At 38.9% G+C, this 25,850-nt stretch overlaps 1 pseudogene; it reads left to right on the forward strand.

The window, feature by feature from the left end:
* The first annotated feature begins 4,381 nt into the window (after nt 1-4,381).
* The window catches only part of LOC149247532 (protein NRT1/ PTR FAMILY 5.6-like), a 52,943-nt pseudogene continuing 31,474 nt past the window's right edge, over nt 4,382-25,850 (forward strand).

Raw genomic sequence — 25,850 nt, forward strand, 5'->3', positions numbered from 1 at the left:
AATTTAGCCTTGACCAATATAACTTATAATTATTTATTTAATTTTTAGGAAAACATAATTCTAAGTTTCCTTGCAAAACAAAATTACACTATAACAAATTTAATTTTATTACTTTTGTTATTTTTATCTTTTTATTATTAATTGCACTAAGATTTAAATTATTACACTACAACATCTCCACTATGCTCTATATTACTTTTAACTTTTTATTATTTCTTAATTGAACTCACATATAAATGTTAAATGTTTATGTTAAATATTAAACATTTATGCCAAGCATATACCTTGTACTGGATTGTAAAGTGCCTCTTCAAAAAATCACAAAAATTGAATTTTAAAATAATAAATATTGTAGGAAGTAATCATAATGTAATATCCAATCCTTTTATTTAATAGACTAAAATTGATTTAGTGATAGGCTCAATTTATCGTTACCATTTTACAAGGTTGAGCATTAAAAAGAAAAAAGCGCTATACAAATAAAAATTTGTCAAAGAGTTTGCAGATAATTTTTGGTAAATGTAAACGAATCACTTAAAGTTTACTGGTCAGGATTTGTATGCGTATCATATTTTAAGCTTTCTCTCTATTTTTATAACAACCATAATCAAAACTGAAAGTTCAAAGTTAAAAACTGAAAATTAATTAACATTTAAAGAGATACGGTCATTCCTCTATAAATATATTCGATATTGAATGAACCACTCAAATTTTATTGTTTGCGAATTTATCGTAATTTGTATACCTATTATATTTTAAAATCTATCAAGGGTAAGCAAAAATAAGCTAGAAAGATGGAGGTGCTGAAAGCTCCGTTGGATGCAAATAAATCTAGCTGAATAATGTAGGGCAGATGCAAACCAACGTCAGCAAATACATTTCATTTGATAGTCTCGTGTTGGCGAGCTGGTGGAGAAGACAATGACAGCTACAATGATTGAACGTGAATGACTTCAACTCGTTCCTATTGACAGTGTCTAGAAAAGCTGGGGAATAGGCCATTCTACCTAGCCAACTGCCCAATTCCATAGGTATGAGAAGCTATAACAGTGGCTATAAGTAGAATAGGAATGTTAGATAGGACGGATGGTGAGCAAATGAAATCTCTCGTCTAGCTTCTGTCTCTCGACTTGACCATATCAATGATTGGAAACTCACCGATAAGACTGTCGAGAAATGTCAAGGGATGAGTGGAAGAGTGTGTTTGTGTGGTTAAATTGGTTCCATGATGGAAAAAATTGGAGACATGTGCCTTCAAATTTCGTTTCCTCGGAAGGTCTATTTTTTCATATATGGGGGAATAACTAGAACAATGGTAAGCATAAAAGACTTTTGATTTCTATTATAAATAGATAAAGGGATTTGCTGATAATGTGCTTTTATAGTACATAGTGATTTCATTGATAGAGTCAAATTGGCTTCTCTTCAACATGCCTAGGAAGTGCATCTAGTTGTCTGGCAATCGCTGAGCAAGAATGTTCTTCTCGAATTTGCATCTCAAACAAAGATTATTTAAGGCCTTATGTAAATGAATGCAATAGCGTGGATAGGCTATAAATATATATAAACCAAAGGTTGTTATCAAGGTTGAACTATAGACATTGAAATATGTCTTGGATCATTAGTGAGAAGTGGTGTGCAAATGAGAGATCACATGGATATGGTGAGTGTAGATGATGCTAGAATATACTAGAAGGCCAACTCAAGGTGACAAGAGCACAATGTGGGTATAATAGAAAGGTGATCAAAAGTATGGGTAATATGAAAAATGCCAAATAGTTACATTGACATGGATGAAACAACACAAATGAAGTAAAGAGTTTCAAGGATTTTTGAAGGAACTAGCATGTTATCTAGATCTATAATAGAGAATAGACACCCTATAGTGTTTAGTCTAAGTTGTAAGGCTTAGTCATATGTAGGAAGTATTTCCCAAGGTCAATGTAAGACCTATTATTTAGACATACATGGTGTAGCCTACTAGCATATGATTCCATCTCTCCCATGCATATATAGGAGAGATAATTATGTTGTTGAATGAACTGCTTGAATAGGTATGAGGGTAACAACTAGTATGTTAGCTTGAGGTTATTTTGTTGTTATACCTATTATTAAGCATGTATGTTATTGTAGTGGCATGGCAGTGGAGTTATATATGAAACATGTGAATAGATATAAAGGTGACAAGTGTACATATACTCTGAAATGAGGGGGGTGTAAGATTGTGATATGGATGGCTAATGAATCATGTACTTTTCCTAGAATGTGGATGGTAACTTTTTTATGGAATTCAACTAAGATATTGGGATCAAATTAATCTGGGGAAGCCAAGTCTGGGATTTGTAAGGTAGTTAAGGTAAACTTGACTTGGTGATAAAGTTACTTTAGCATTTTAGGTTTAAGTGTAATTTTTCCCATGGAATACTAATGCAAATAGAGTTACTTTACCAATTTAGGTTCTTATAATTCTTCCCATGGAATTGTAATGCAATGTAATCTATTTTAAGGCACAATTACTTCATTGTTAATTCCATTTGGGCTATTATGAGTGCCTTCAGAAAAGGAAGATATTGTAAAAAGGTAAAAATGTCATTACTTATGAATGACATAATAAAAGGCTTGGCCATTTCTCCATGGATGTAGCCTATATTATGTGAACCACAAAAATTATGATTCTTATGGATTTGACATAATTTTTTGTGCCTATCATATTTTAATCCTTCTCTTTCTTTTTTAATAATATAAACTACAAAAATGTAAAGAACCACAAATATATTTCTTACATACAACACAAAACCACCACAAATATATTTATTACATGTAACAACGCATTATTTCTTACCACTCACAATTTTAGACAAAACAATGAATACATAAATACAATTCACTTCAATTCCCCTCCACTTAAAATAAGTTAAGGAAATAACATCACATGTGTAGGAACATTCTACAATTCTACACCAAAAAACTTTTTTGAGACAAAATTTTAAATCCATTATATATTGTATAAAATGGAAGAGGATTCCATTGATTTAAGGCAGGTTTAGAATTTATAATTTGATGGTATGGAAGAGGATTCCATTCATTTAACATTAAGAGAGATTTAGAATTTATAATTTGATGGTATGGCAATTGGGTAAAAGAGGGATACCAACCTCATAGATAAGCATAAGAGCCAAAGAAAAATTAATCTCTCTTATATTAATATTAGTAATTGTGGTTAAAGAAAATTTAGGAAGTAAATATCAAAACACAAAAATGGTCTTACTATTGAGGCTTGCTAGAGTATTCACATAACAACTCTCAACTCTCATAAGTAGAGAAAAGGAAAAATTCCATAAGAAGAAAACAATCACAGAAAGAGAGAAAAACAACAATGATGTAAAGGGTTTGAAGTTGAAAGTGAAGAAAATATTTCCATTATGAAAGGTCCAATAGAGAAATATGACGAGAACTTAAAAATAATGGCAAAGTAATTTAGATAACATGGTTTAGTTCTAAGAAAAAGAATATCTAATGTTGAGGATAATGCTTAAAATAAGCTATGTAATTGGTAACAAACTTTTGTGTTGTGAGTTATAAGAATTAGGGCATTTATAGATGTAGTGAGTTATCATTCACCAAATTATTAGGGACGTAAATTAGTTGGATAATGGATAATCAAATTAGAAATATGTTGGCTATATAATAATGTATTCATTGCTCCTATGAAGATATGAGATTCCAATGAGAGTTCAGCTCATGGATTGAGAATCAGACTTCTCTTATTTTTGTTCATTAGTTTTGTTTATGTTTTCATATGTATGCTCTTGATAGATTTAACATGGTATTAGAGCTAGGTTAAGAGAGTTGATTTATATGTAAAGTGTGTGTTGTTGGCAGGAGGTTTCAAAAGTTTGTGAAAGCCATTCGCAAGAGTTTTCATAATTTTGTGAAGCTTGTGCAGATTCAAGTTATTGGTGGGAGTGCTCAGCAGTTAGCAGCAATGGCCAACAATATGAATATTTCTTAGCCACAAATACCAATGTTTAAAGGTGAGAACTTTGGTTTTTGGAGCATTAATATGAAAACATTGTTTCTCTCACAAGATTTGTGGGATTTCATAGAGAATGGATATACAGAACAAGATGCTCAAACACTTGCCTGACTAAAGGAAAATCGTAAGAAAGATGCTATCTTCCTAATCTAGCAAGTAGTGCATGCTTCTATTTTTCCAAGACTAGTTGGAGTAACAAAATCAAAGGAGGCATGGGATGCTTTGCAACAAGCATATGAAGGAAGTGATAAGGTAAAAATTGTTAAGTTGCAACCACTAAGAAGAGAATTTGAAACCTTGTGCATGCAAAACTCTGAATCTACTCAAGGTTTTCTCACTAGAGTTATGGGTATAGTGAATGAAATTAGGTCTTATGGAGAAGATTTAAAAGATCAAAAAATTGTTGAGAAGACTTTAAGAAGTTTGCCTGCAAAATTTGATGGGGTTGTTGTTGCTATTGAGGAGTATAAGGATCTAACTCAGTTGTCTGTGAATGAGATAATGGGGTTTCTTCAATCTCATGAGAAAATAGATCTTCTGAAAAATCTATTGATCAATCTTTTCAAGCAAAAGGAAATATTTTCAAAGACAAAAGTGGTCACTCTCATGAGGAAAACCAAAACACCTTTGGAAGAGGAAGAGGAAGAGGAAGAGGAAAAAAATATAGAGGAGGTAGAGACAGAGGAATATTTTTTGCATACAACAAAGAAAGAGGTAATGATGACACTGATGGAGGTAAAAGATTTAATAAATCCCAAGTTGAGTGTTTTTATTGTAAAGGATTTGGCCATTATGAAAAAAATTGTTGGAAAAAAAAATCAACAAGTTAATTTTTCTGAAGAAAAAGAAGAGGTTGGCACTTTATTATTGGCTTCTAATTCAACTAATAATATTCCAAAGAGGTGTGGCTTATGGATAGTGGTTGCAGCAATCACATGACATGAGACAAATATGGCTTTGTAGAGATAGATGAATCTACAAAATTTGATGTAGTATTGGGAGATGACAATCGAGCTGAAGATAAAGGTAAGGGAAAAATTGATGTGAAGACAAAACAAGCAAAACCAAAGCACATTAATGATGTTTTATATGTTCCTCGTCTAGCACATAATTTCTTGAGTGTGGGGAATCTCCTTGAAAAGGGATATTTAATTGTTTTCAAGAACAAGAAATGCATAATCTATGATAAAAATGATCACAGTGAAATTATTGCTAAGACTAATATGCTACGAAACAAAATTTTTGCTTTCAATCTCCCTTGTGAAGCAAGTACAACATTAAATGTTGATTATGATGATAGTTCCTTGCTATGGCACATAAGTTATAGACATTTGAATATGAAAGGCTTGAAATTGTTATATAACAAGAAAATGGTCAAAGGGTTACCACTTATTGGTTCTAATGATAAAGGTTGTGAAGGGTGTATTCTTGGTAAGCAACATAGAGATTCATTTCCAGTAGGAAAATCATCGAGAGAAAGTAAACAATTGGAACCATGTGGTCCTATGCAAAACTTTTCTCTCAACAAAAATAAGTATTTCATTATTTTTGTGGATGGTTCTAGTAGAAGAACATGGGTATATTTCATTAAAGAAAAAATCTGATACATTTGTCATATTTCAGAAATTTAAAGCTCTTGTGGAATGTTATAGACATTTTTGTGCCTTACAGCATGGAGCATGAAATGTCAATAATCTGAGGGATCCAAAGTCCCTAAACATGTTGCTCTTACCCTTAGAGGAACAAGGTCAGCAAACCACAGCACTGCAAATCAGTTCTCCACTGAAAAACACTCAAGAACAGGTCAATTTTGGATCAAAGCAGCTGCTCCACTAAGCATCTGCGCTGAATGTCAAAAGCTCTATGGTGTACCTGCATTGCATAGCAAGTGCAACAAAGGCTACCTGCGCTGGGCGTACTTTGACATGTGGAGGAATCTTTTCTCAATGTGTCAGTGCCCAGGAAGCTTCCAAAATAACACTTGGATCAGAAGATTCGCCTAATGATGAGTTAAGAGCTTCTAAAACTCCAAGTGGAAGGTAGAAACTCCGAGTGGACTCAAGGACTGAAGAACAACTGGAGTTGAAGAGGACAACAAGTCACACATCAAGCTGACTTATCTTCACTCCAAAACTCTATATAAGGATCTCATCCCATGGGATCTAGGAGGGGGAATTTAGTGCAAAGAATTGTTGATGGTTTACAGTTGTGAGTATTGGGTGATTGCTTGAGGGAGGTGAAGAGGAGATTTATTTCCGTCGGGAAGGTGATGATGGATTGGACCTCTTACGGTTGTATCACCGCCTGAACCTTACTTCCTTATATTAATAAAGCATTTGAGGTTCTTCTATTCGCATGTGTTTCAATGGTGTATTGTCTTACTTGCGTATTTGATTTATGCTAATCCTTGAATCAATTATGAATGCATGCTTCTTGTAGTTTCCTTTTCTTGTCTTGTTCGCAGGATCTCGTGTAGCTGGGCCCGTGAGAAGACTTGGAGCTGGGAGCAAGCGGCAAATAGAGGAGATTGGATCGACCATTTGCGCAAGACATCGATAAGTGGATCTCTTCCTTTCATCTCTTGCATGTCATAAAGGAGTAACTTTAGATAGCTTTGCTTCAGCTGTTGCTAAGGAACTATCACCCTTAGAGTGGGATAGGGTCATTCCGTGTTGGATACTTTTCCCCACAACAGACTGGCGACTCCACTGGGGATCGTGTCTTATTGGTAGCTTGTGTTTCTTGCTATTCATTTCCTAAACAGAGGGAGTACCGAATCGAACTGCATTCGAATCCTTCGAATGCAAAGTAGAGGGCAGCTACTCTAGCTCAGTGCTGGGCATGTTTATGATTTGAAGAGCTGATCCACAAGGACTCTTTTTAGCTCTTTGTGATAGTGTTCATCTTCCTTAATCATCCTCTAGTGTATACTTGGCTGATAGCCTCTGATTTGGCCAAAAACCATTGATTTTTTAGCAAACTGTGAGAGACGAGAGTTGTCTCTTCAGTGCAGCTGCAACAAAGGCTACCTGCGCTGCAACGCAGGTCCCGAAGGGGCTACCTGCACTGCATGTCAGATTGACAGTGCAGTACCTGCGCTGATCCAGTTTTGCCTTGTGCAACTGGGGTTCCCTACTGTCTGTTGCCCAGTTTTCAATATTGTTTTTTGCAACCTGTTGTCAACCTGTATACCCAGCTGAAACTACCTTTCTTTGCCTTCATTCCGCCTCAGTTGTATGAAGAAACCGTGATTGTTCTTATTGTATTTCTTGCTTTCATTCACAGTTTCCCGTAGCGAAAGTGAACTAGTCTTGCTGTGACCTCTTGGATCTAGACCTTTGAGAAAGTGTCGTTGTGATTCTAAGAGCTAGTTTATTGTTGTTCATAGTTGCTTGAGCATTTGCTTTCGTTATATGGTTCGAATTTCAGTATTTCTTGTGTTTGAAACGAGTGAATCTTAAGGTGTTCTTTTGATTATTGGACAAAAACTTGTTTGCTTTCGCTTGAAATTCAATTCGAAATTATACAACAGCTTTCTTTTTGTAATACATCAACATTAAGGAAGAAGAAAAGAAATACTTGCATTGTGCATGTGCATATTGACAGTTTGCATGTCGATTTAGGAAAAGTGCATCAGTGTGTGCTCTATGATCTGTTTGAAAAGATGATGTCTTTCTTTTCCCTGAGTAGTTAAGATTTTCATAAAGTTGAAAGAATTGAAAAAGCTTGCTTATCATTCTTAGACTGCATTTAGGAGTTGTATCATACATCACGTGGTGATCCATAAAGGCAAACTGCTAAGCAAGATCAACCTAAAAAGAACTGAATTTATCTAACAACGCTTTGAAACATAACGAAACACAGTAGAGGTCTAGGTAGAGACGTGTTCCGGCGTCGTTAAACATAGTGACTGTCGATCTCTACGAAGGTGGGTGATTCCTCCTGAGGGACGATAGCACTAATACGGACTTGTGCCCCCGCGTACCGTCGTGTATATTGGGGGACCCTATAGGAACAAAGCCTTTATCCATAGGAAGTCGTGTCGGCCGCCCTACTGATCGCGATGCAGTGAACACAGCATTCACGAAGATCGACCACTCGTACCGTAAAACGTATTCCGTGGTTTCGCGAAAGGTTTGGCACACCCTTTGCCTAGAACTCCAGAGTAGTTTCTTTTGGCCTTTTTCAAACTCTATAACTGAAAAAGTCCATCCGAGCATTTGTCACTTCGGGCTCGTTAATACATCGAAGGAGACTAGAGTCATCTTTAGCTTTTTCTCGACTCTTAAAACATGAAAAAGCAAGTTGTGTCTTAAAAAGCGTCTAAAATTAATTCAATTCGAAAACACATTTTACCCTGTGCATTGTTGGTTGATCAAGTAATCCGCAACCGTGGAAGAAAGTCAATCGATGAACCGTCGTTCGCGGAGGCATACGAGTCAACCGTCTTTGTCCCCGGAATCGAAAACAACCCGGGCAAAGCGATCTTGTTCAACTGGTTCCAAATCTCCTGTCAAAGTTAGAACAAGTGTTCCGACGACATCTGAGGTTCCGGTTACCCCAAACATTTCTGGAAACCCTGCCCCTATTGAAGAAGTTCAACAGCCCCAAAAGGACAGTAACACTGATCCTAGTCTGAGAGCAAATACTTGTGTTACTGAATCAGTTCCATCAGTGATCGGTTCAGAGAGTCTTGCTCCTCAAACAATTGCCGCTGTCGAAACAACCCCTTCTTCGGCACCAGAAATATTCTACGGACCTGACGGTCTTCCTCTTCCACCCGGTCTGATCGCAATAGAAGAAATTGTAGAAGATCTGCAAGCAACTACTCCAACACATTTTGGAGCAGGGATCACTCTACTTCCTACTGCGTCAGAAGCTAGCCTATCACCCAGAGAAGTTCCTGAAGAATCACTAGGCAATCTACTGGATAGACTCAAAATGTCTGAACAAACGTCAACATCTAGGACTGTGCCAAATGACACAGTGACAGCAGAACTCCCTGCAGTCATTCCGACAATGTTTGCCGGCATACCATCTGTCCCTAACTCTCAACAGCTGGAGGGGGTCCCTTCGGGGGCCATGACGACAGTATGGTCTGTTCCTGTTTGTTCTCCCGGGATAATACCCGGTAACTCCTATGTTGGAACTCAACAAATTGATCCTTTCGGAAATCAGTTTGGGCAATCCGGTCCTCGAGGTGTAATAAATCCTCTCGGTTACGGACCACCACCGTATGGGGGGCAATATGCTTTTTCATTACCCCCTTCGGGAGGTTACCCATACGGGAGCTCACAACCATACTCAGGTTATACTGGAATAACTACAAGTGGTTGGATGCCTATGCTACCCCAGCAACCAAGAGTTGTGTATTCTATGCAACAACAGATGCCTGTGACGAACATCCCGACGACACCAGCAATTGTGACTGTGTCGCAAGTTCAAACAATACCTGTTGCATGTCAACCTCAGTTTTCTCAGGTTGTAATGCAACAACCCTTTGACCCTGCAACCCAACCACAATCGCTGATTGGCGGGGCGACACAAGCACAAACGGGTACCCTTACCCCTCATCTTGGCCCAGTGGTAAGCATCACACAACAACCAATGGTATCACAACCATGGTTGGTGCAGTATCAACAACCGCAGTTCCAGCAAGTGTACCAAGGTACCGAGCAGCAGATTTTTGCGAACAATGGACAACCGTACCTACAATACAGTCAAAACCAACGACTCTATGGTGGAGTAGTCCATCAACCATATCAATCATATCAGCATCAATTACATTATGCTGGTATGCAAAGACCAACTGCTCAGGCGATTCCATCGTATTCTGGGTACGCTTCACCTAACCTGAGTCAACAGCTGCCATTCGTGGCAACTTTGGAGTTACCCGATTTACATCGGTTGACAAACGATCTGATTGCCTACGCCCCTTGGTGGCCAGCGATTCCTCACAAACTTCCCTCGGACATTCCTAAATTCAATGGAAATCCAGGTGAAGACCCGTCGAATCACGTCATGACCTTTCATCTATGGTGTTCATCGAACACTCTGAACGATGATTCGATAAGACTTCGCCTCTTCCAGAGGACATTGACGGGTCCGGCGGCTAAATGGTATATAGAATTGCCAAGAACCTCTTTCGATAATTTCAGCTCCTTAGCCACGACTTTCTTAACCCATTTTCAATTACCTATCAGGTATCAAACAGGAACCGAGATACTGACCAACTTCAAACAGACGACAGCTACTCACATATCTGATCATATACATGAGTGGCGTCGCCGTCGTAGGATGGTGAAAACATACGTTCCTGATCAGCTATTAGCCGAATGGTTTATAAAGTCATTACTTCCGGCTATAACGGAAGATGTGGCCAAGGGGGGAGTCGTAACAGAGGAGCAAGTCATCGCTCGTGCTCAATATTTAGACTTGGTATATACTCAGTCTGGCACGCTCTACGACAAAATACCTGATGCCCCCAGACCTGAATTTTCAATTCCTCCCCCTACTAAATCGAATATTGACTCTCATGCCAGAGATGGCGTGATTGGCACTGCAAGCGCGAAGTCGAAAAAGGCTTCACCTCAGAAAGCCCGTAAGACTTCAGATCGAAATGCCCATGAAGAGATTCTTGCTTCGGAAGTAAATGCCATATCAGTAGATAAGGGCAAAGAAACCAATCAACCAGGAAGCAAGAAGAAACAAAACAAAGGGAAGAAGAAGCAATAGGATGATCCGTCACCTGAAAAAACTTCTTCGAACTCTCCTGAGAAAGGGAAAAAGAAATGGCCCTGTATGATATGTGACGAAGATCACAAGACATCAGAGTGTCCGTACAAAGCTGAGCTCAAGAGATTCTTTAAAAGTCCAAAGAACCCAGTTGTGCTGACTGATCCATTTCCCAATCCAGGTCAAAATATGGTTGATAGTGGAAATGCTTCCCCGTCGCAAGTGCTAATGTTATCGATCTCCAAGCAGCAGAATGATGCTTTGATTTCGACAAGGAACAAAGATTACGGGAATCTGCAACTGTCAAACGAAAAAGGTAAAGATCAACCTAGTAGTTCGACAACAACTTCGACAGAAGTTGTCCCACCCATAATGCCAGAATTAACGATAAAACCACCTAAGGGTGTAGTACACAAGTCGACCTTTAATCCTCGTGCCAGAGCGGCGTAGCATTATAACATAGTAGAATATTTGGCTCAATCGCCATCCGCTATGTCGACTCTAGAAGTACTACAAAATTGTCCATCCCAAAGGCAGGCATTGTTATCGGCAATAGGGGGGTTGATCCTAAGGATTCCAATCTTGTGTCCTTTGATCACAAAGGGTATGACCCTCAGTTACCAGCTCAACTTGCTTTCCTTATTCAAGTGAAGGCCCTCAACAAAACTGTTCACAGAACAATTATTGACGAGGGGGCATCTACATGTATTATGTCGATGAGCTGCTGGAAAACGCTAGGGTCACCAACCTTGTCGAGATCTTCGACAACACTAAAGGCTTTCGACGGTAGGACGTATACCCCCTACGGTATCCTAAGTAACTTGAAAGTTGAACTAGGTGGAAAAACAGTAGAAATTGATGTTGAAGTCATAGATGGGAATCTGGATTACAACATCCTACTGGGAAGACCATGGATTTATGCCATGGCAGCTGTCGTGTCGACTTATTTTAGGAAGATCGCATTCCCGTTTGAAGGAGGGATTACGGTCGTCGACCAACAGAACTTCCTCCTTAATGGTTCACAAGTTACGGGAAGCATTCCCATGATCCATGAAAGCGACCATTCAATTCAAGATATAGGAGTAGACCTGTTGAAAGACCCCACGATGATGGGGACTTTCTCGCTACCAAATCATATGTACATAGGAAATGTACCATTGGTGACTACCTGCAACATGATATCTTCCACGAAGGTCGCAAAAGACAAAGTCGTCATGGATCGGGCAATGGTCTTGCACCCGAGCCCAATCGAAATATTGTAGCAATCAATGTTTCAGGCATGGGAGGCGAGCCCAAATTAATGCTCGTCAAGCGTTTGGGTAGATAGGTCACGAGAATGTGGTACCCCTTTGGATCCTTGGTCACGAGTGCATACAAGTGACGAAGGAATCCTGCAATCAATGTGGATTGAGGGGGCACCATAGGATGATAACCACCATCGTTCCCTTCCTAAGGAAGATACTCAAGGCGACCTGTATCACCCTTCAGTATTTGAATTCCTAACGAATACTGTAAATACGGTGGACTCCGAGAGAAACCTATCCAATATAGAAGAAACTATAGCCATAAAAATCTCGACCAAAGCAGACATTGTGGAGAATATTTATGTCGGCAAAGGTTGTTCCCCTTCAAAACAAGAAATATATAAAGCTCTTTTCCGCGAATTTAGAGATGTCTTTGCTTGGTCGTATGATGAAATGCCAGGCATTGACTCGAGTATCGTTGAACATGAAATTAAGATGTATCCTGATGTCAAACCAGTAAGACAACAGCTTCGGCAGGTGCACCCCAAGAAAGCCGCTGCCATTAAGGCAGAAGTTGAAAAACTCCTCCATGTTGGTTTCATCTATCTAGTTCCTCTAACCGATTGGGTATCGAATATTGTCCCCGTGATGAAAAAACAAGGAACAATACGAGTGTGCGTCGATTATAGGGATGTAAATCAAGCCTGTCCAAAGGACAACTACCCTACACCCTTCATCAACCAGATAATTGATGAATGCGCCGGATGTGAAATCTTTTCGTTTATGGACGGATTTTCCGGGTATAATCAAATTAATATCCGCCCACAGGACCAGTCAAAGACTGCATTTATTTGTCCGTGGGGCACATTCGCTTATCGAAAATTACCCTTTGGTTTAAAGAACGCAGGGGCGACGTTTCAGAGAGCAATGAATTATGCTTTCCATGACATCAAGAACATCGTTCAACCTTATCTCGACGATCTTCCGGCTCATTCGCAAAAGCGGACTGATCATCCGCAACATTTAAGAGCGATATTTCTACGTTGCCGACACTACAAGATAAGACTCAATCCGCACAAATGTGTGTTTTGCGTCGGTTCTGGTCGTTTACTTGGCTTTATAGTCTCCAAGGATGGGATTCATCTCGACCCTGGCAAGGTGCAGGCAATCATTAATTTGCCTCCACCGTCGAACTTGCTTCAGATTCAGAAACTCCAAGGGAAAGCAAACTTTCTGAGGAGGTTCATTCCAAATTACGCAGAACTTGCTAAAGGTTATACCCGTCTCTTGAAAAAGGATGTACCTTTCGTCTGGGACCAGGTTGCGCAAGCTTCCTTTGATGCTCTGAAAGAAGCGCTAGTAAAAGCATCATTAATGTACGCCCCGGACTATCAAAGAGACTTTAACCTGTATCTGGCTGCAGCAGATACGACCATTGCAATGGTTTTAGTTCAAGAAATCGACGGAATTGAACACCCCATATATTATTTAAGTAAAAACTTAAATGATACAGAAAGTAAATATTCTCATGTTGAAAAGCTAGCACTTGCTGCTGTTCAAGCGATACAAAGATTTCGGCATTATGTCCTCTTCAGGAAGACCACCGTATTGTCAGATTGCAACCCCATGACTTATATACTGTCGCGACAGTTGCTTGGGGGCAAATATTCAAAGTGGATAGCTATCCTTCAAGAATTTGATCTGGAATTTGTGAAATCCAAATCAAAGAAAGCTTTAGTTTTCGCAAAATTATTATGCGATCTCCCATCATCGTCCAATGATGAAACGTCCAAAGAATCGATCGTGGATGAAAGTTTGTTTCTGATATCAGCAAGTGATGAGTGGTATGGAGATATAATAGTTTATCTCCAAACCCAAAAGTTTCGGCCAGACACCTCTCACTCAGAACAAAAATGCATTCGATACCAAGCAAAAGACTACATGATCGTCGGTGATACGCTTTACCGTCGTGGTGTCGATACGGTCCTGAGAAGGTGTCTAACCCATGAGGAGGCCGAAAAAGCCCTGAATGAATGTCATTCAGGCACCTGTGGGGGGCATCAATCTGCATATGCTACAGCACAAAGAATCTTATGAGCAGGATACTTCTGGCCAACCATGTTCAAAGATTGCATAACCGCAGTTAGAAGTTTCCATGCATGTCAGATTTTTGATAGCAAAACCAGAAGACCCCCCGCTCCTTTACAACCAATAATAGCTGTGGGGCCTTTCGCCAAGTGGGGCATCGATTTCATGCAATGTAACCCCACCTCGACCGGGGGCATGGGTATATTATAGTCGCAGTTGACTATTTTACCAAATGGGCCGAGGCGATGCCTACATTGGATAACACTGGTGAAACAGCAGCCCTATTCTTTTTTAATCATGTAGTCGCCAGATTCGGCATACCACAGGCCATATTGACAGATCATGGATCGCATTTTCGCAATCACATGATGGTTGAATTAACTGCCAAACTAGGATTGTCTCACGACAGCTCTACTCCGTACTATCCGCAAGCTAACGGACAAGTTGAAGCGATCAACAAGGTCCTGAAGCGCATGCTGCAAAGGATGGTTGGGGTTCACAAAAGAAGATGGCATTTGATCCTGTACTCGGCTTTGTGGGCCTACGGAACATCGGTAAGGAATGCCACTGGGTTCACACCGTTTCAACTGGTGTATGGCCTGGAGGCGATCCTACCGATCCAGTGTGAAATTTCGTCCCTTAAACTCGCAATTGATCTCCTCCCTGGAACCTCGGAAGAAGAAGCTCGTTTCTTAGAATTAATCCAGTTGGAAGAAACGAGTCAAAGCGCAGTTCGACAAAAATGTCAAACCCCGTGTCTTCTCGGAAGGTGATTTGGTCTTGCTTTATGACCAAGAATCCGATAAATTGGGAGCTGGGAAATTTAAGTCCTTATGGATGGGCCCTTATATTGTTAAGAGTGTATTAGCAAAATGAGCCTACGAGTTGGTAGATTATGACGGAGTTCCACTGGCGCAACCCCGTAACGGGTTGTACCTTAAGCGTTACTATGCCTAATAGTAACCTGTATGCTTTTGTTACATTTTTTTTTCGCTAAAGCATTTGTTCCGGTTTAAGTAATCCGCTTTTTACACTTATTGCAGATGCCAAATCCATTGGAACCGTGGGTTGGATATGCTGACAGAGCGAGTCGTAGTTCGAAGAACCTATCCTCTGCAGCATGGGCCATTTTTGACCCAAGCAGCGAGTTAGTGAGTTTCAGGGGGGTATGTATTGGTCAATCAACAAATAATATCACTGAGTATAGCGCGTTGATAGAGCTCCTCTCTGATGCCATCACCCATGGCATATGCCGGCTAGTCGTCAGGCTAGACTCACAGCTCGTGGTACTACAGCTAAATGGTACCTACTCTGTCCGAAATCCAGCTATTTATCGCAAGTTCCTAAGAGTTAAAATCTTGGAAAGACAGTTTGATTTTATCCAATATCAACACATTTCCAGAAACTTAAACACATTAACCGACTCATTAGCGAACTATGTGTTAGATAGACACTTGCAGAATTGATAAAAAGAGAAGCATCATCAATGTTTCATACATGGATCACATAAAAACTGGAATAAACCCCGAAAATCAAAAATATATATAATTGTTTACGGTTTACATATAATGTTCTGTAACCAAGACAAAATCGGTCATATGACCCCAAAACTCAAAAATGGCTGGGGGGCACCCTAGCCTAGTGATGCTCATGATAACATGCCACGGCCTGTGCAATCATGCGCAGAAGACGAGACCATCGTCTAGGAACACCAGCAGTATGTCGCTACAATCGTAGAGGCAGCTCGTCGATCCGTACATCCGGAATCCCAAGGGTAAGACCCTCGACCTGTTCCTGCACAGCTGCAAGAGTCTCGGCCAAGTCAAGGTCGCGGAGAATAGCTCTCCCAGGAGCCTCCCCTGCTGGGGCAGCGGCCGGAGCTCTCGGACGAACTGCTGGACGGACGGGACCAACATCTGCATGCACACATGAGTTTGATTAGAGTCTTGATAGAGTAAAGCACAAGGACATTACAAATAAAAACAGTAAACAGTGATAAGGTCAAGATTTTACCAAGATCACCCCACTGCTCGCCATCCGGTAGCACCAAATCCGGATCACCTCGGAAATCCATGCCAATATATGGATACTCGGAAAAAGCCATATCCTGCCGCTCGAACCACCTAAAGAAGGCATCAGTAAAAGTAATCTGAGATTGACCTGCATGTCTGGACATGTGGTCAACCCACCTCTGCATGTGTGGCTCAGTAGGAGATGGCAAGTCGAGAATAATATACTGAGGTTGCATCAAGGGTATCTTCTCCAAAGCGAAGGCAGTCAAAACTGAACCAAAGCCAAAATTCTTCAGTTTCCCGTCCTTTACTTTGGTCAACTGGTTTTTCATCTGAACCAGTACTGCATCACACCAGTTAAAAACTTTCGGCTGAAGACACTCCAGGGCGTGCTGCACATAAGACCTGTTGGCAACATGAGGGGATGCGCTGCCGGCCATCCTACAAATCGTGTACAGAATAGACCTGAGAGACCTGTCAGTGATATCACGGATAGAAACCTTGCCGTCTCTGCTCGGCTGGGATCCTTCCCTACAATACTGACAGATATAATCTTTCACAGAGTCACTCCCTCGGGCCGAACCGGACAAGGAAATGGGGGCACCCCGCCTTGACAACCCGGTTAAGAAGTAAATGTCCACTATGGTCAAGGGGATGGACATGCCCCTAATCTGGAACACTTGGTTAACAGGATCCCAAGCATCAAGAAGGTACTGCAGTAGACGTATCTGTGCCCTCATGCTAGATATGCGGAAGAATTTTAGCAAGCCACAGTTCCGCAATGCGTTCACGGTAACAGGATCATGGAGGGCAATCATGTCCTCCTCTTCATGCTCTCGTTATCGTCACGTAAGAGTCATTTTGCTCCAATAAACTCTGCAAAACAAATAAGAGGAGGAGTAAGATCCCTGACTCGGTAAAGAAAATGGCAAAAATCTCATGAAAAATTGTGCAACCAAGATGTTTTCTGCGCCCAACGCAGGTAGGGAAGGGTCTCACCTGCGTTGGGGGACAAACTGCCTTTGAAAAATGAGAACCCCAATGCAGGTTTCGAATGGGGCACCTGCGCTGATGGCAGAGCGCCCTAGTGAAACCCCAGGGGCTCATGGGGGCAGGAAAACAAGCATAAAACTGAGAAATAAGACCATGAAAAGATAGAGCTAGGGTTTAGCTCCTACCTGGTGGAAACGGCGTTGAAAATCGTCCACAGAATCTCCCGAAATCAGCTGGTGAGAAATCGAGAGGAAGAGGCACCTCCAAAGCTCCAACAAACCGAATGCACATGAAATGGTAAAATGAGAGGTAAAAACATCTTTTAATTGCTTTTTACGTAGTTCAAAGTGAAATATTAGTATTTTTACTTCATGTTATCCGTTTCTAACAAGTTTTTTGCAGCAATTGATGAAACAGTACTATCTCTGGAAAAGAAAAAACTAGTCATGGTAAAATATGAATTTGACCTTATCAAACGAGCAGTTTTGGCAAAGTTCATGCTCGTTAAAAAATAAACGCAAAACGAGCAGTTTTGGCAAAGTTCATGCTCGTTAAAAAATAAACGCAAAACCGAGCAGTTTTAATGCGGAAATTCATGCTCGTTAAAAAATAAACATAAGCATGTGAGCAAGCTTCCCCCAGAGTTCAAGCTCATTAAGAAAAATGAACCGGTAAATAACCATTTGAGACCGTAAATTCATCAGCCATAAAAGCCTTCGTCGTGTTTATGCACCGTCACCTCCACTTTTCATTTGGCCGATCATTCACATCCACTTGATTGTTTACCTATTTTGAGGAACAGCTGCGAAGAGTGATTTCACTTAGCCATCCTTGTAACACTGCCGTGATTGGAAAATTCCAACCTATACCTGGAATCTGCTGCTATCCCTGTTTATCACTCGTTCCTCAAAAGACGAGTCTTCTTTGAGCTCTTTTCACTGACTCGTAAAATATGAAAAGTTTGCCGAGTTTTGGCCTTTCGGCTCGTTAAAAGGACAGGAAGAGCTATCCCTCCTCTAGATTTTAATCTTTTTTGGACCTGAGGGATTATTGCACAAAAAGATCGAGCGCTTGTCTAGTTCGGCTCGATAAAGATATCGAACATTCATCCCTTCTGTATTGTTTTATAGTTTTTCGGACTTAAGGGATTAGATGACGAAAAAGGACCCCTGGAGTCCACTTTATGTACCCTTTTCAGACTCTCTAAAAATGAAAAGGACCGAGTTGTCTTTGTCGTTGGGCGCGTTAAAAATATTAGATAGCGACAAACTTGTCTTTAGACGAGAACGAGTTTCCCTATCGTTAAGCTCGTTAAAACATAGCGATGGGCTTGCCCGAAGGGCAAGTTATAGAACAAGCATATGTTATCCTCCTCAAGCTTGACAAAAATAAAGAGGTACTGGTCAGAAATGACTGGGGAAAAATTGGGAAGAACCTCGAAGCTTAATGGTAGCAAGTCGCTCTTGAACATGACACTTTTGCCTCCGTAAATATCGGGTTGGGTTATTATCATTCACCGGTCCCTTCACCATGGTCTCGCCATACCATCCATATATGGGGTAATGCTACCGATCCATCACATCAGTGTCGTTATATGTTCAAGAGATGTCATTCAGAGAGTGTCAACCGGGTCCCATCCACTACCTTACATCATCTTTCATCCTTCCATGACCGCCACCCTGAATCATATTTCACAGATCGTTTTCACCATCATCACTAGCTCCGTTCCGTGTCACTGATGTGGGATTCATTAAGGCCCTCCTTTGACGGATCACTTCTTGTCGACATCAGCTCATTATCCAAGAAGTTGATCTAGGAACACCCCCTCAGTACTTTGAAGCTTGCATGCCTCAATGGCAAGTTTCTCACTTCCAGCGATAGGTATACATTAATGACCTTCGACCAGGAGACTTTGCGTGGTGTTCGACGTCAGATCCTATATTCACGCCACGTGAATTGTGCTGTAGTACCTTGAGGGTCTTCATCATTATCGGTGATTCCTCTCGCGCTTGTTAACAGTTTACATTATTGACTGGTAATCAAGCGATGTCTTTCCATGTTCGACTTCAAGAAATTCTCACATAGATCGACTTGTACTAGAGTGAAGATCGGACAAGTTTGAAGACCCCGGATCTAGTTTCATCCATCCGGGTTGCGATATATATTCAGGAGATAAAAACATAGACATGTACAGCAGATGATCATCCTACTAAAAGGATGATAATTAAAAGCAGAGAATTATCAGTCTATTATCAGACGATCGTCTGTTTATGTACAGCAAATGTATTTATAAAGCTGAGCATGGGAAATGCCCGCATCAGCTAGATCATGAAAAGAAAGTATGAAACCTCCTGACGATTGAATGAACTTCGGATCCTCCTAATAAAGCATTTCACCCGATAAACGACCTCATACTTTAGGGGGCAACTGTTATAGACATTTTTGTGCCTTACATCATGGAGCATGTAATGTCAATAATCTGAGGGATCCAAAGTCCCTAAACATGTTGTTCTTACCCTTAGAGGAACAAGGTCAGCAAACCACAGCACTGCAAATCAGTTCTCCACTGAAAAACACTCAAGAACAGGTCAATTTTGGATCAAAGCAGGTGCTCCACTAAGCATCTGCGCTGAATGTCAAAAGCTCTATGGTGTACCTGCGCTGCATAGCAAGTGCAACAAAGGCTACCTGCGCTGGGCGTACTTTGACATGTGGAGGAATCTTTTCTCAATGTGCCAGTGCCCAGGAAGCTTCCAAAATGACACTTGGATCAGAAGATTCGCCTAATGATGAGTTAAGAGCTTCTAAAACTCCAAGTGGAAGGTAGAAACTTCGAGTGGACTCAAGGACTGAAGAACAACTGGAGTTGAAGAAGACAACAAGTCACACATCAAGCTGACTTATCTTCACTCCAAAACTCTATATAAGGATCTCATCCCATGGGATCTAGGAGGGGGAATTTAGTGCAAAGAATTGCTGTTGGTTTATAGTTGTGAGTATTGGGTGATTGCTTGAGGGAGGTGAAGAGGAGATTTCTTTCCGTCAGGAAGGTGATGCTGGATTGGACCTCTTACGGTTGTATCACCACGTGAACCTTACTTCCTTATATTAATAAAGCATTTGAGGTTCTTCTATTCGCATGTTTTTCAATGGTGTATTGTCTTACTTGCGTATTTGATTTATGCTAATCCTTGAATCAATTATGAATGCATGCTTCTTGTAGTTTCCTTTTCTTGTCTTGTTCGCAGGATCTCGTGTAGCTGGGCCCGTGAGAAGACTTGGAGCTGGGAGCAAGCGGAAAATAGAGGAGATTGGATCGACCATTTGCGCAAGACATCGGTAAGTGGATCTCTTCCTTTCATCTCTTGCATGTCATAAAGGAGTAACTTTAGATAGCTTTGCTTCAGCTGTTGCTAAGGAACTATCACCCTTAGAGTGGGATAGGGTCATTCCGTGTTGGATACTTTTCCCCACAACATGGAAGAGCAAAGTGGTTATTGTCTAAAAACATAACACACAAATAGAGGGAGAGGATTCACTTCTAATAATTTTTATTCTTATTGTAAAATGAATGGAATTCAGAGGCAATTGACAGCTGCTTATACTCCTTAATAAAATGGCATTGTTGAACGTAAGAATAGAACAATTGTTGAGATGTCTAGGAGCATACTGAAAGGTAAAAACCTCCCAAACATTTTTTGGGCTGAGAGCTACATCTGTTTATTTTCATAATAGATTCCCAATAAGAAGTGTGAAAAATATTACCCCTTATGAAGCATGGTGTGGAAGAAGACCAAATATTTATCATTTAAGAGTCTTTGGTTGCATTACCTATGCTCATGTGCCTACTGAAAGGAGAAGAAAGCTTGACGATAAAAGTGTGAAATGCATTTTTATTGGATGTTATGAGGAAACCAAAGGTTATAGATTGTACAATCTAGAAACTGAAAAATTAATGATTAATCGTGATGTGTTATTTGTTGAGCAAGAAGAATGGCAGTGTAATCATGATGTGCAACAACAAACTCCAAGTATTGTTGTACAAGAAGATGAACCTTTTGCTCCTGCAAATCCATCAAGTAATCAAAATACTTCAGAGGTCACATCCATTCCATCATATTTTGTTACTTCAAGCGTCGTTTCAAGTCCAAGTCCTCTCCGGAAAAAGACAAAATCTTTAAACAAAATTTATGGTTATACTAATTTTTCTTTGATGTCCGAGATTGAAGCAGAGCCAAGATGTTTTGGAGATGCAGTGAAAGAGTTAGTTTGGTGCAAAGTAATGGATGAAGAGATGGTAGCAATTAAAAAGAATGAAACATGGTTGCTTGTGGATCCTCCTATTGAAAAAGAAGTCATCAGGGTGAAATGGTTGTATAAAATGAAGTATGGAGCTCATGGATCAATATAAAGGCACAAAGAAAGATAAGTAGAAAATGGATATGCTGAACAACTAGGTATTGACTACAATGAAACATATGCTCCTGTTGCGAGATTTGATACAATCAGAACTATTTTGGCATTGACAACACAATATAAATGGTTATTTTATAAGTTTGATGTAAAATCGGCCTTTCCGAAGGATATGAAGAAGCAGGAAATAGACACAAAGTCTACAAACTGAAAAAGGCTCGTTATGGGCTTAAACAAGCTCCAAGAGCATGGTAAAGTAGAATTGACACTTATTTCTTGAAAAAGGGGTTTAATAGAAGTGAAAATGAACACACATTGTATATCAAGTCAGATGATAATGATATAATAAGTGTGTGCTTATATCTAGTTGACTTGATATACACATATTTAAATAATTTGTTAGTGAAAGAGTTCAGGAGGCTATGATGATTGAATTTGAAATTATTGATTTGGCTTTGCCCCATTATTTTCTTTGCATAGAAGTGACACACATGAATGATGAAATTTCTATTTCACAAGAAAAATATGTTTCAAATCTTCTTAAAAAATGAAAAATGGGAAATTGTAAACCGATGAGCACACCGTTGAATACAAATGAATTTTTTTTGTAGAAGATGGAGTTGAAAAGGTAGATGCTCAATCCTATAGGAGTCTAGTAGGAAGTCTTTTGTATCTTACTAACACTAGGCCTCATATTATGCATGCACTAGGCTTGATTTCTATATTCATGCAAAGTCATAGTAAGATTAATTTTGGAGCAGCAAAAAGAATTTTGAGGTATGTGGGGGAACAAGAAATTATGGAAATTGGTATACTTCATCAAATAATTTTGGGTTGGTTGGTGATACACATAGTGACTCGGGTGGACCTTTTGATGATAGAGAAGTCACTTTAGGTTATGCATTGGATAAGGTACACTATTATGTTGTTCAAAGAAGAAACCAACTATTTCATTGTCTTCTAGAGAGGCATAGTATATTGCAGCAACAACAACTACATGTGAAGAAATTTGGTTGAAGAAAGTATTGTTAGATCTAAAACAAGAACCAAAATATGTCACAACTATTTAGTGTGATAACTTGTCTACCATTGCAATAACTAAAAATTTAGTGTTTCATAATCGCATCAAGCACATTGATATCAAATATCATTTCATAAGAGACTATGTGGGAAAAGTAGAAATTGAAATAAAGTTTTGTACAACAAATTAACATATATTTACCAAAGTACTACCCAAAGTGAAGTTTGAATACATGAGGGATATGCTTGGAATCACCTCATTAAGCATTAATGGGGAGAATTAAGGGGGAGTGTTGAGGATAATGCATAAAATAAGCTATGCAATTGCTCACAAATTAGCAACAAAATTGTGTGTTTTGAGTTATCAAAATTATGGCAACAAATTTATAGATGTAATGAGTTAGCAAAATTATTAGGGAAAGTAAATTAGTGAGATAATGGATAATTAAATTAGAAATATGTGGACTATATAATAATGTATTCATTAATCCTATAAAGATATGAGATTGCAATGAGAGTTCAACTAGTGGATTGAGAATAATACTTCTCTTATTTTTGTTCATTAGTTTTGTTTATGTTTTAGTATGTATTCTCTTGATAGATTTAACAACTCTCGACTTTCATAAGTAGAGAAAAGGAAAAATTCCATCACAAGAAAACACTCAAATAAAGAGAGAAAAACAACAATGTTGTAAATGGTTTGAAGTTGAAAGTGAAGAAAATATTTGCATTGCTAAAGCTTCAATAGAGAAATATGACGGAAACTTCAAAATAAGGGCAAAGTAATCTAAATAACATGGTTTAGTTCTAAGAAAAAGAATATCTAATATAAAGACATGAATAGAAAAAAATTGACAAATACCACATAAATCCTCTAATAAAATATAATTGCTAGATAAAAGACATAACAAAATATTCAAATACAATCAACCACTATCAACTATCAAAAGTGTATTGCAGATTGTAAACATTGAAATATCCAAATAAGATGCAACGTGAAAAATCTAAAGAAAGCCATGTAACCCAAACAGTTTCATTAGACGTCAAACATAATTTCAAACTCTTTTCACATAGACATGTGAATGCCCTTAAATTTCCTCATTAATTGAAACTTAGGGAAGAATTAAAAAGAGATTAATGTTCCAATATGAATCATAGAAGAACGGCTTGTTCCAAACATTAATCCAACCAAAAAAGTCATTGGATCTCTACCATACAATTTTTTTTTCCGTGTACACCTTTCGATAAAGAGTTCAGTAAATAGGAACTTGCAAAGAACTATGCATGATTAGAAAGGAGTGAGAGGATGCCTCTAATAATCATAATGTTGGGGAGGTGAAGAAGAAAAATATACTAATGACGGAGTTGAAAGTGTTAGAAGCTAGTACTTAAATGTCGTCTGGTATATAAAAATTTAAAAATTTAAAGTTAATATGGATTGTGATGATTTAAGAGTGGAAAATTTGAAGGAATTAGCTTAGAAGAGTAGTTTAAGCAATAGTTCTTAGTTTGAAGAATTGAGGTTTGTAAACTTTTAGGTAATTTTTAAGTTTTATATGACATTTTTTGGGTAATTTTTTTTCACATAAGCTCCACACTTAGGAAAGTATTCTACTCAACGTTCCTGGTAATTGCCTTATGATGCAAATGTTATGCATCACAAAAGTTGATATATGGTGATTTACCACCATAATTTGAGAGGATGTCATGTTAGCCCCCATTACTCATAGAAAATGGGATATTGATTTGGAAGAATGATATAGAATCATAGAAAATTGGATATCCATGAGGAGACCATGAAGAAGAATTTAGAAGAGCTAAATTTATAACACTAGTCCAAAGTTGAAAGAGTCAAGCTTAACCCTAGTTGGGTATAGGTTGTGTTATAATTCAGCAATGAGGTTCTATTTTATTAGAGTGAATTCAGCTCCATAGTAGTATATAATAGTTAAGAGTCCATAGATAGATAGTATAATAGAGAAGGTTTGTTTTCTATAACAATCCAAGGGCATTGAAAGCAATGTTTAAGAGTTGGGTGGTACAAAATAAGTGTCTAAAGTTTCTTCACTAAGAGGGGTAATTTAATTTGATAAACTTTGGTGTTGATTTCCATCCCTAAATATTATAAATTGAGTATAATATGGTAAAAGAATCTAAACAACCTGCGAATGGGAATGAACTCCCAACACATGCGTATCCTCTTTTCGTTGGTCACATCACACACTAAATAGGATGAACAACGATGTAACTTTTCTTATTAAAACCACCACTAGTGTAACCCATTAAAAAGGAAATTTAGAATCAATGCCACTGCTATGGAACCCACCACTAAGGCAGCAATTTGAACGCAAGACCACAACCATGTAACTCAAACATAGTTTGGTGATGGAAGCTTGAAATGGTTAAGAATGCAAAAACCGTGTTAAGGAAAAAACCCGTTCCAATACCTTTTGGATAGCAGTATTAGATTTTTTGGAGACATATAATAACGTTCACCTTCTCCTTGAACTCAAACATTGGTTAATGAAGGAAGCTTGAAATAGTTAACCATGCAAAAACTGTGCTAAACAAAAACTGTCGAAGTATTTTTTAGATACCAATACTATCAATTTGGGAGACCAATAACAACAGTCACCTTCTCCTTTAACTCGAACATCGATTGATGCTAACAATGCAAAAACTGTGTTACTGTAAAAACTGTTGCTACGTTTTTTAATACCAATAATAACATCTTTGGAGACTGGTAATAACATTCACCTTATGCTTTACTTATAAAACTACAACAAAAAACTAGTCTTTAGCGAGAATGGTTTTTTTTTCCATGTCATTTTTGAAGTGGTCTAAGTGTCAACTTGAACTTGGGGACTAGTATTGTGAAGAGTGGCGGTTATCATATTTACAAAGATTCTCGATTTACGGATCTGCATATTGCATATTACATTGTTGTAAAGTTTTCTTCCATTACAAAGAATCTCCCATCATCGATCTGCATATTATATTCCGTTCTTGTAACACTGTCTTCCACTACAAAGAATCTGCAATTATTGATCCGCATATTACAGTGTTCGTAACAAAAGCATGATTTGTTAATTGTAAAGTATGATTCCATCTCGTTGGCTGACCACATTAATACTCGAGAAATAGGCGGTGGATAAAGCACGCTGATTAAAAATAACGCGACGTAAAGCATTGCACATAATTAAACGACGGCATGCATTTAGTTTTGTCCGAGACCTGCATAAAACGACAAATTGCCTCGGGCCAGGGAAGCCCACGATGGAAAGTACAGTGAGGATTTGATTTGTATAG

The sequence above is a fragment of the Pinus tabuliformis genome, chromosome 7 (genome assembly GCF_031772625.1).
Source record: "Pinus tabuliformis cultivar Carrire ecotype Pingquan chromosome 7, CPIR1, whole genome shotgun sequence".
Lineage (NCBI taxonomy): Eukaryota > Viridiplantae > Streptophyta > Pinopsida > Pinales > Pinaceae > Pinus > Pinus tabuliformis.